This window comes from Micropterus salmoides, unplaced genomic scaffold (genome assembly GCF_014851395.1).
Source record: "Micropterus salmoides isolate LMB-PRFRI ecotype aquatic unplaced genomic scaffold, ASM1485139v1 Ms_hic_scaffold_7, whole genome shotgun sequence".
NCBI classification, from domain to species: domain Eukaryota; kingdom Metazoa; phylum Chordata; class Actinopteri; order Centrarchiformes; family Centrarchidae; genus Micropterus; species Micropterus salmoides.
The window spans coordinates 29,656,514-29,668,772 of NW_024044459.1; the positions used below are offsets into that span (position 1 = coordinate 29,656,514).

Genomic DNA, 12,259 nt, shown 5'->3' on the forward strand with positions numbered 1-12,259 from the left:
CCTGGCACCTTCCAACTCAGTTAATGACCCGATTTAATCATCCAGTTTTGGTATACAGGGACACACTGGCCTCACATACTTCTTCACTTCAGTAACTTGACTGACAGCCACAGTATCAGGACGATTTGAAGACATTCAAGGACCAAACAAAACATGTAAAGTAAATCATCTTGCGCTCCAGTCATCCTGGACAGCACACTAAATATCGTCCTACAATTATCTACTAAAATTATAAACCAGAGACATGTACTTTTGAACAGTGCTGCAATCAAAAGACGAGAGCTGCTTTACTGATAATGACTATAATAATGAAACCGAGGCCTGTTTTACTTAGCATTAAAACCAAAATCTGTTTTATTTTAAAATGTGCTACATCAATAGAATTACCATCCAAAAATCCAGAAATAAATTTCTGGATTTATTTCCAAAGTTGAAGCCTCTAAAATTTACATTGTCCTAGATAACAGCCTTATTTCTAGCTTTGTAAAAAAAATAAAAACAAGTCATGTTCACAAATCCACACTGAATTGTTGAAATAAATCACTGTTATTAAGTCAAGACTTTTGACAAGTGGATGTTAGATGAGAGCAGAGTCGGTCCTCTCATGGCGTAGCCTGTATTTGAACCTATGACTCCTGGACATTTAAGGTCTCTCACTTGACTTTGGGCACAGTATCACTCCCGTAACTGGATGCAGGCCCGAGATGAAAGCTACAGAAGAACCGGAACTGCCTGAATAATTCAAAACAGATAGGAGAGGAGAAAGTCACATCTGGCAAAGAAGCAAGACATTTAATTAAACGCAGACAGTTTAGATACAAATAGTTCCTTTTTGACAAAGCCTTTTATGCAGAAAAAACTACCAGTCAGATGGTGCACTTGTTTGGTTTTGGTGTGCTTGATTGTGCATTTGTACGCGTCTTTATTATGCTGTATCGATGCATTTTCTATGAGAACAAAATACATGATTATAATATGAGTTGCAAAGTTTCCACAGATGTATTTTTTTGTGTGTTGTTTGAAGTTCACATGTGGCATCATAACCCTCATTTGTCTCAAGTTAAGACATTTCAACACACAGTATTTCAATTATCTTGCTACTCTGTATGACAGGACTTGAAAGCTGACTTTCACAACTAAACAAAGACCTCAAGATGAGCTAACCGAAACCCTTCCCCAGACAACAAAAGGCACAGATTTCCAGGAACGCAGAGGAGTTGGTTGGCTGGTCACTACTGTATAATCCCCAAAGCCTGATGTTTGTAGCACAGTTGTAGGACATTGTTCTTTCATAAACAATACAGAGAGTACAACTATGAGAAAGAGAGGGAGGCAGAACTCTGTAAACAGACAGAAATAGTTGGCGTTCCCATCAGGCTAAACAGGAAACCCAGCCAATTTGCTGTTTATTCAGAACCCAGTTTCAGAGGTCAGGGGTTGTAGAGAGAGCACTTCCTGGACAGCCATCAGACAGATGCAGCAGTGTCTGGAGGCAGGTGACGGCTGAGGCATATGAGGGTGCATCGCATACAAAGGTTAGAAAGAGCTTTCTAAGCAAAGACGATGAGTAGCTTCTTTATCATAGAAGTCCATGCTACTTGGAGGTCTAGCATCTGCTCAGTACTGCTACTGAGGTCTTACTGTACATGAGTGGCTTCTCTTCCCTCTGCAGAAGTGACAGATCAGATGGCAGATTTAGTTATTCTGCTTTCAAGAGCAATATGCTGTATGCTACATGGCATGACAGTGTGATAACTCAGTCCAGACTGTGGATGGTATCCCTCATTCACTTAACCCTTTCAGACCACAAAAGCCTCTGAGAAATCAGACAGGCTAATTGAATCCATCTAATCTATGTAAAAAAAAAATCAGGGCCACATGTCAGGCTTCAGGATCCCATTTACCCGTTTCATCTAATTAATTTACATGAAGATCAAAAAGCAGGAGGTCATATGAAAAGAGCCAGGTCAAACAGAAGCACAGACACCAGCCCTGCATGAGTAGTGTACTCATAGTCGAGGGGTTAAACAGGGTCAGTAAAACCACAGGAGACATAGAGTACATATACACCTCCACGTCACTTGTCACATGTTGTATTATGTTTTCTATTACCTTAAAGCCTGAAGGGGAAATGAATATGAATAAAATGAATACATATGAAATAAATAAAATGAAATGACTACATGTGAATTTTTCATTCTTTAACAAAACCAAGGCTAAAAACAAGTATGTTTTGAGCAGTGATGAACTTTAACAAAAATCAGAAGGATTAAGAAGTTGTATTTTTTGTTTATAATTTTTATCTAATTAATAAACTAATAACTTGTGGTTCCTAGAGTCTCCAAAAGTAGACTAGGAGCCAGAGCGTTCAGCTATCAAGCTCCTCTCCTGTGGAACCAGGTTCCAGTTTGGGTTCAGGAGGCAGACACCATCTCCACATTTAAGAGTAGGCTCTTAAAGACTTTCCTCTTTGATAAAGCTTATAGTTAGATGGCTCAGGTGAGTCCTGAACCATCCCTTAGTTATGCTGCTATAGGCCTAGACTGCTGGGGGATTTCCTATGATGCACTGAGCTCCTCTCTCCTCTACTTTCTCTCCCTCTGTATGCAACCTCATCCTATTATTGCATGTTACTAACACAACTTCTCCCCTTTCCGGTAGTCTTGTGCTTTCTCGTCCCTCTCCTCTCTCCTCCTATCACTTCCTGCAGGTTTTCTGGCTCTGGAGCTGTGGAGTCTGGATCTGTGGCTGCGGGTCACCTGCTGCCCCCGTGTTCCTGCTCGACACCCTCTGCTACAACAACTATTGTTACTAGTCCTATTATTATTATTGTTATTATTGTTATTATAATCATTAACATTACGATTATTATCATTAACACTACTATAAATATCTGTACCATTTTTCATTTAGTCTATAGCAACATCACCTTTACTGTCTGTACCTCTGTGTGTGGATATTGTGAAGGCTGCCTCCCTCCCCTCTCTCTCCTTCCATCCCTCTCTTTTTCTCTCTGTACCTCTCTAGCCCTCTCTCTCTCTCGCTCCAAACATTTTCTTGATTTTACTAATTTTGGCCTACACTTTCCATAATAAGTTGACCTTAGTTAATTGTGTTGAGTTCTCCAGCACATTTCTGAATAAATCCTGGTCTCTAAGGTTTTGATTAGGCTCTCCTAATCCTTGAGACAACTGCAGGTATTCACAATAAATACAATAAAGGAGTCAAGGTAGATTGCAGTGTTTTCAAATGTAAGTCACTTTGGATAAAAGCACATGCCAAATGAGTAAATGTAAATGTGTTTTACCACAAAAGTTCAAATTATGTAATCTACTGTAATATTTTAACATGGCAATCTAAGGTTTCCTTAAAAATGATGAAATATCCCCCGCATCACCTTAACCCAGATGTTGGTAGAGATCTTACAAACAAATACACTATTGTCAAAGCAACCTTTAAGAAAGTATTAGTTGCACAGAGTGTGGATTTACAGAAACATATTGTAATAAATGTAATGTTTTTTGTTGTCATTTCAATCCATTATTTATCAAACAAAGGAAATGACTACTACTAGCATGCTTGATGTTTCAGTAGCAAGGGCTATAGTTCAGTGTTAGCTCTGGGTTCCCTTGGTGCGTGATAGTGTGAAAAAGCAAAAACCATACAAATAGTCTTGTCTAGTAAACCACAGCAGCTCCTCCCTGCACCGTGCCACTCACATTGTTGGTTTGCTCAATTTGCTTCCTAAACCCACAAAGCCTTTGAGGGCCACAAAGGGGCATGACAGCATGTCGCAAATCGTATTTGCTCACTGATTTACTTCCGCTCTTCCCCCTGACTCCTAGCTGGAAGGCAGTCTCACTGTGACATACTGCCTGAGTTCTGTGGGAAGGCATAATGTGTGTGCGTGTGCCCATATGTCTGCATGTACCTGTGTGTACTGTAAACTGCAACTGTCTGTCAAAAGCAGCGTGCTTCCCACAGCTGCTTTTGGTTTGGGGTCATTGTCAACTGATCATTTCACTGAGGAATCATCTCTGTGGTGGAGCTGGGAAGGCTTGCTGTGTGGTGTATGGCACCAACACAGGGAGCAGCTACACAGAGGCTTTTCAGCTTTCCAGATCGCAGCCTGGTGCAGAGGGACAACGAGGAAAACACATCCTTCTGTCTCCTGCCCTAACCACAGCTAGAATGCTATAAACCCAAACTCAACAGGAAGTCCTGTTTGCACTCGGTTACCACTGAAGGTTTGGTGTCAATATCTTTGCAGCCTTCATACTGTCTCCCTATAGAAACACTTAAGTCCTGTGTTTATTATTAGCGGGAAGCATATACAGGAAATGCTCCATCCTGGTTTGGCATTTAGTCCCGGACATGAATGAGATGCATTTGAGAAAAAAGCGCTGATTCAAATTGGCCCCTTTAGCCCTCTAAATATTTAGCCGTGCTGGACTCAGACAGTGAGCTCTATGTAGCTACAGGCCTCTCCAGCAAACCACAAACAAAAAAGAGTCTCAAGGAGGGATTTATATTTAATAAGAATTCATCTGGAGGCTAAGCTCCCTGCTCTCATTACCTTATGTATTACTCTTTACAATCTTGGAATAATAGTGACGTTTTCTTTCATTTTGAATACAGAGCATTTCTGCAGCATCACCAGCTAAAACACCTGGAGCTGCTGCAGTGTAACTGGAAGTTGATCACTGATCAATTAGCGACATGAGTGCTAATTAGACGCTCCACCTCCTGTCCCACCCCAAGCATTGATCTAGCGCTTAAAGGCCAGCAGAGACAGAGAGATGCAGGTTCAGCCTAATAAAGAGAGTCAAAACAACCCAACAGGCCACTGTGTAAACATCATTTAACTTTAGATGGGTCTCTTACCCCCGAGGACCACACGCGAGGTGAAAGACAAGAACCCTTGAAAGAGATTGGGAACGTGCCATAAATCCAGTCCTTATTCAGAGACCAATGGGAGCCAGATAATGAGAGTGATTTTCAATGAGAGTCTCTAAGCGTCATTATTGAATTAAGCCTGGTTTAATTAGCATGCTGACTTGATAATGCACATGCTGGTCTGTGTCACAGCAGTGCTTAAGTTTATATAACTAAAAAAAATATTTTCCTTAGAGGTAATTAAATTCTGCTGAAAGTAATTTACACTAACAGCAAAGCATTGTGAAAGCAACTTTAACTGTGTATGTTACCGCTGAGAACATTCTATACAAAACGGTCAATGTTTTTTACTGCATTTTCCCCCTTTGCTTTCCATTCGAGCAGCTTCTGCTTGCCAGAGTTGTATTTCAAGTATATTGGCAGATCACAGAGGAGAACTAAGTGGACATGGCAGCATTTCTCTTTATATACACATCACACACATTGCACTGAGAGTAATGAGGATTGACATAGCGGATCAACAGAATATTGTGGTTGAACCAAAAGATGGATTAAAACATGTATTACTTAATTTGGCTGTTACTATGTTTTCCAAAGCCGCTTACTCCGTCCAAATGCCAGGTCTAATAGATCAAAAGCCATTACAAAAAAACTAGCGTACATTGCAGTTTAACCTCATAGACAAGGAGCTGGCCTCAGTCAGAGTAATTTATGAGCTGAGGGCACGTCAGTGAGAAGAGATAATGTGATCACACATGTGTTACATTATATGTTAAAAATAATTATAGCCTGTTTAAACATGTTTTAGTTAAAGGAATTGGAATTTAATTGTTTGTAAAAATTAGATTATGTTATATGTGATTTAGTTGAACAAAGTCTAGAGGTAAACTGGCTTCAAAATGAACAAAAGTGTGCAGCCTGTGATATGAATTGCATTCACATTGAGTGCTTGAACTTCTTTAAAGGTTTTAATGATAGACAGCAGTCTACACTACACACACACACACACACATACAGATACATAACTGCCTGCTGAGTTGGGGCTCCTGTGGTGACAAACTTGCAGTAGTAATTGGCACATTCATTAGTGGCAGAGAATTCTGGGTCATGACATGTCACAGGGTGTGTGTGTGTGTGTGTGTGTGTGTGTCACTAGTGCATACAGTAGATTTTATGGTACATACGGCACATATAGGTTTTCACAATCATAAAAAAAGACTTTGAACAAAAATATTATTGACACTTTTTCATAAAAATATGCCTTTTGATTTGTCATAGTAGGTAAAACAGAGTGTTACTAATAACAATAATGATGTCTCTGTTCTATTCAAGTGTCCCAGTAAGTCATGACAGTGTGACATTGAGGCAGCGTGCACAATACCAGGACCCTGAAACTGAAACAGCTGAAATGAATTTAGCCATCATTGATTTTATTATTTACGCCTGTCTTTTTTTACTTCTGTGAAAACTTTTTGAACACATATAACACAGAGGCAAACTTAGGTTAACTTTTAGTTAACTCAAAGAACTGTGTTGTAGCAGTCCAATACTTTTCTATGCTAATACTGCTGTCTATTGTTACCTGGTTATAAAGAACTTTACACACTAAACACTGTATTGAAATGTGCCACACAAATAAAGTTACTGTATATCTAAATGTAAAGACAAAGACTATTATGAGTTGTGCTTACTGTCTGATTTTTATCCAAATAATATGTCTGTGTACTTTTCCCAGTTGATGAATGCCTGTCTTTATCTTGATAAAAGTAGGTGGACCTGGTGTAATCACCAGGTTAAAAGGATGGAAAAAATAAAACCAGGACTCCATTATAGAATCACTTACAAAGTTGTTGTTTTTTAGCATATTATTATGTTGTCAATAAGCCAAAAACAAATACTAGCAATTCTCACAATTACAGAAATACATCATTTACACAGCAGGTTGTTTGGAATTGTTCAATGTGAAAAGACTGAAATGCCTGTGTCCTGATTCATGATAGTAGTTTTTCACATATTTCAGTGTTGTTTCTGTATTTGGCAGCTTCATCCAAAAGCAAGAAATCTGCAGTTTAATTTAGCTGGGAGATAACATGTTTTGAATAAAGTGTTTAATTTTGTCTCCGATGTCTGAGGTTTGGCCAGACTAAGTGTGGCTGTTTTTGTATGTTTATAGTTTTGGGAAAGTAAATTGTCATTTGAGGAAATGTGTGTGAGCGGGCTTTGGAAAAAAATAAAACTGTAAAAATTTCATATTGGCCAGTCTGTGTCACCCGCCCCCATATAATGAATATGGTCCAGATGGTTTGATTGTGTTTGGACTGTATATTATAGATTTGCTACTGTGCAGGCTGTGCACGACATGATAAATTTTGCCATTTTATAGTATAAAAATGATCCAAATCAATGACATTTACAGTGAGTGTTTGCACATATGTGATTGTAAAAAGTTGGTATTTGTGGCTTCATGCGCCTGCATCAGTTGAATCCAACCCTCGTCTCTGTCTTGCTAATGGACACTTTTGCAGAGACAAGAGGAGAATGGTTGAGGGAGGAGGAATGAATGAGAGCAGAAGCAGAGAGATCTCTCAGACTGGGAGTTGACTGTATCATCTTTGTTGCAATAAGTACTTTATAAGAGGCCTCCAGACTGCACTGACTACTCAGCGCCTGAGTCCATCCAAATAGCTTAACCCTTTCTTCGTAAAAAAGACGAAGAGCCACCTAAGCCAGCAGTCCCAGGAGCCCCTTGCACCCTGAGCCTGTCCTCACAGAGTCACAGCATTGAATGCAACAGAGAGATTAAATGCCCTCGAGCACAACAGGCACTTTAGCAGCAAATGCATGTCAAGATGTGAATGTTCCCATTGTGTCTGACCCACCAGAGGGCTTGGAGCAGCCACCAAGGAACGCTGCCAAGCTACAAGCCCCATTTACCGCCTGTCATGCAAAGGAGCATCCATGTAATTGCATGCAAAATATTTTCTGTGAAATCATTTTGCAAACCCTGATTGAGTAATTCAGTCATCAAACAGGGTGAGGAGGGCGAGAGAAGACCCATATATAAGGGGTGGAACGGATACTTGTCATACATGTTCATGAGAAATATATGAGTTGGTTGATTTAAAGTGTGTAGAGAATCTTGCATTACTTAGCTTTATTATTATATGTTCCTGCCTTGAGGCTAGATATGGGGAGTGAACTCCTGGATTTGATATGTGTAACCACTTATTATAGAGTATACTGCATTGTGCTTGGGTTACCAGGCTGGGCCAGGGAGTAAGGCTCTGTGGTTTGTGGCTATGTGTGTGTGTGTGTGTGTTTGTGTGCAGATTTAGATGCACAAATGTATGACCTATCAGATTTATTTAAACGGAAAGTGTGTATGTTTAACTCAATGTGTGTGTGTGTGTGTGTGTGTGTGTGTGTGTGTGTGTGTGTGTGCGGATAAGTGGCCCAAAAGCTACTAGGCTAAAATTAAAATCCGGGTTTTTGAAATGTCTCTAATTAGAGGTGGGAGGACTGAAGACTATTTTGAGAGCTGTGGCCATGCACGCCCTTCCCATATGTGTGTGCACAGGCAACACACACACACACACACACACACACACACGCACATACACCAACACAATATCCACTTTGGAGAGGAAGACCCTACTTAGAATTCAATGAGTTTTGTTAACAGGAACCGTCCATGAAGTGTGTTTCTTATGTTGTCTATACACAATTTGCTAAAGCTGGACAAGCAGTGAACTTTAAAGATGTAAACAAGTAGCTGCTATGAATATTAACAACCTTAGAACACTAGTAGAAATATCGCAGCCCTACTGTAAAGCTGCAGTAAATTATTGCAATATTTAGAGTCAAACACAAGTCAAGACAAACCAAATTGGAAAGTTTATGGCTGCAGAGCAGGAACACAATAGTCAGTTTAATCACCATCTAAAGTGTTTTTACACTTTTAATGAGGCAATTTAGTGAATTTAGCCTTTTCAGACAGTGAGTGGAATGTGGTGTATGCCTGGCTAACATTGTCTCATTGTTCTGTCTCATAACCAGCCTCTGTTTTCTGCTTCTGAGCAAAGGCTGCTGGGAAATCAGACTGCTTTTACAAAGGGTTGGCTAAAATCTTTCTGCCCCAGATACTCTCACGGTGTCTTTAAAGGCATCTGTGATGAGGCTGTGATTTTCGTTCTGTGGGGTTTTTTTCTGTGTGACTGCAGAGAATCACATCGCGACAGTTCTAATTACTGCACATCAACCAATTTTGACACCAGATTCCCAGAATTTCTTAAAAATCATAAAGCATGTTTTATAATAATATGGTAGACCAACATGCTTTCCAAAGAATTCAGATGAAGGAATACACATTCATACTGTATCTTTTTACAGTGGTTTGCTCCATCAACAAAGATTTTAATAAAAGCTTAATGCTTTATTTCATAACTGGCTCTGTCCCTTTGATTGAGGCTGTAAACCAACTCATATTTATAGAAGGAGTGATTGATAAAAGAATTGAAGTGACAGATTTTTAATATCTTGTGGTTCTATGTTACAGTAATGGCATACTCAACATTAAAATGTTTTGGAGGGGTAACAGAGAAATTATGAAGATGAATTACTGTTGGTTGGCTTACATGTAATCAGATAATTAAAAAGCGTAGCCACAATCTTTATTGATAAACACAATATTAAAATTGGATATGTGAGTCGGAGATTCATTTATTTGTACTTTTAAGCCTGAAAATCTGGCAGCCAATCAACTGAAATTAAAAATATGTGTGTGTGATTGACTTGATGGTTAATGTCATTATCCCTTCTTGACTATTGCAAGTCTATATACTCCTATATTGCAACTCCCCTCATCAACGTCAGCTGTCAAAAATTCAGCTCCGAGGCTATAACTTTTATAACGCAATAACTTTTCGAGCTCATCACGGCCTGGCACCTAATTGAAGTGTTAAGCTCCTGAATACTTGGGCATAACCTATGATCCTCATATGCAGACTTAAAGAAACATTTTATTACTTGAGAAGATCAATACCACTCTCATTTCTATCTGCAAAGTATTAAGCTTAAGGGGAGGCAAGGGGCAGCTGTTAGCTCAGACATGTCTGTAATGACAGCAGGACAGGAAAAAACTAATTTAGACAGCAGAGATTACTGTAAACCAGTTGGAAAAATGGCATACATAACAATGCCACGCTGGAAAATGCATTGTTGTTTAACTTCTAAATCAAAGAGGTTTAAAATTTGAATAGCAAGTGTTATAGTCTAATGGATGCCAATTTGTCTTAAAATGTGGATACTAAACTCCAGGAACACATTACATTTTTTCAGAAAGACGGATTAAAGAGATCTGGAAAGAAGCTTGTGGGATATATAGGTGAATACTTGGAGTGTTCAACCCAAGAGTAATCAAACAGTAAATTACAGATTACATTAGTGAACTCTTGGTATGCCTTAGATGACTACACTTTTGTCATGGATTTGTTCTCAAGAGAAAGCAAATCAGAAACAATAACACACACACACACACACACACACACACACACTGAAGCCACAGGCATTCCCACTATAGACACCCATTATCTCCATCTGTATCCATGTGTTGTCGACTAAGAGCAGGAACTTTGGGGGCCGCTGTGGTCGGACACAGGGAGAGGGAAGTTAGCGCTGGCAAAGAAAAGTCAAAGTCAGGCATTTTTGGAGTAAGATAAGAAGAGAACAGTGCGAAAGGAAAAACTAAAATAACAAAAGGCCACTGAGGGGTATGGGACTACTCTGACAACACATCTCTCTGTTATTGCCGGGTTTTGAAATATCGCAGCCTTTTAATCAACAAACACAACGAGGTGATAAGTGACATGCACATTCATCATTCAAACAGGTGGCCAGCTACAGTACAGCACAGTAGGTGTCTGGAGATGTGCCACTCTGGTCACGTTACCTTGACCTGCGAGGGCACAATAAAAACCCGGGGCTTATGTGGCATTGGCAGGTGCTGCCACTGAGTATCCAGTGTCGGGCCTTTGTTTGCTTTTTTGATTTATTGCTGACCACTGCACCACCTAACATGTGTGTAGGAGGGCCCACTCCCCCTCCTCTCAACACCTTTCCCCACATAAATAAACCCTATCGCTGAAGGAATGCCCAGGGTCCAAAGCTCTCCCTGTTATTGGAATTCTCCCTTCTGATAAGATGACTGTTTAGGACGCTTCATCGACATACTCCCACCTCAACACTGACTCACAGACCCAACATAAACCACCAACACATCTGCTGGCCCTTGGGTTTCAGTCCACACATGGGCCACAACTAAGAGACCGATGATGTGACTCAGAAGATAAAATGGTGATTAAAGGGATGCAGATTCATTCTGTAGCCATTCGATGATACTGTTGAGGTGAGCTGACTGTGAGTGAACAGAGACGCAGGGGACTGTGTGATAGTCAGCTAAATTGAACCAACATTGAATAAAGGGAAACCAGATAAATGTGGGGTTAAGTATAAAAATAAATAAATACATTTAACCTCCTAACATTTCCAGTGAAACCGTTAAACGTCACAATTATTTCAGCTATTACAAAGACAAGTGCAGCTACGTTGGTAAGATCGAATTAAAATTTTGTTGGTCGGCGGTTCAATCCCTGGCTCCCGCTGGTTGCGTGTCGAAGTGTCCTTGGGCAAGATACTGAACCCCGATTTGCCCCTGGCGGCTGTTCCGCCAGTATATGAATGTGTGTGAATGTTAGTTTCCGTTTGAGCACTTAGCTCAGTGAATGAATGTGAGTGAATGGTGAATGCAGTGTAAAAAGCGCTTTGAGTGGTCAAAAAGACTAGAAAGGTGCTATACAAATACGGAGCATTTACATTTACATTTACACCAGTTGAGAAGACTGGCTGGTAAATATAAAGCTACAGCCAGGTATCGTTGAGCTTAGCTTAGCACAAAGACTGGAAACAGGGGGAAACAGCTAGCCTGGCTTTGTCCGAAGGTTACAAAATCTGCCTACCACCACCTCAAGCTCATTCACTGACATTTGATTTAAGTTCGGGAGCAGCAACTAGCTGAAGTAGCAGTACACAAAGAAGTGGATTTCCTAAAATGTCAAACTACTGTTTAAATTAAGAACCCCAAATGAGCTAACCAGAGACAGAACAGTAAATAATTCTGTGCAGAAAACCGTTGTTGCACTGCTGAGTTATTGAATTGTGCTGTAGGCCTAAACATCACTGCAACTATTTCAGTCCACAGCGAGCAACAGTATGTCATGTTACTGTTGATCACTACTTTACATTTGCAGCTAATAACATGCTTCATTGATGTGAATTATTCCCAGTTTCTTTTTATCTTCAAACTGTA

General features: G+C 40.0%; 1 protein-coding gene across 1 annotated transcript in view; it reads right to left on the reverse strand.

The window, feature by feature from the left end:
• adgra2 (adhesion G protein-coupled receptor A2) overlaps positions 1-12,259 on the reverse strand; it is a 37,654-nt gene that overhangs the window by 20,811 nt on the left and 4,584 nt on the right. The gene's annotated exons all lie outside the window — the stretch shown is intronic.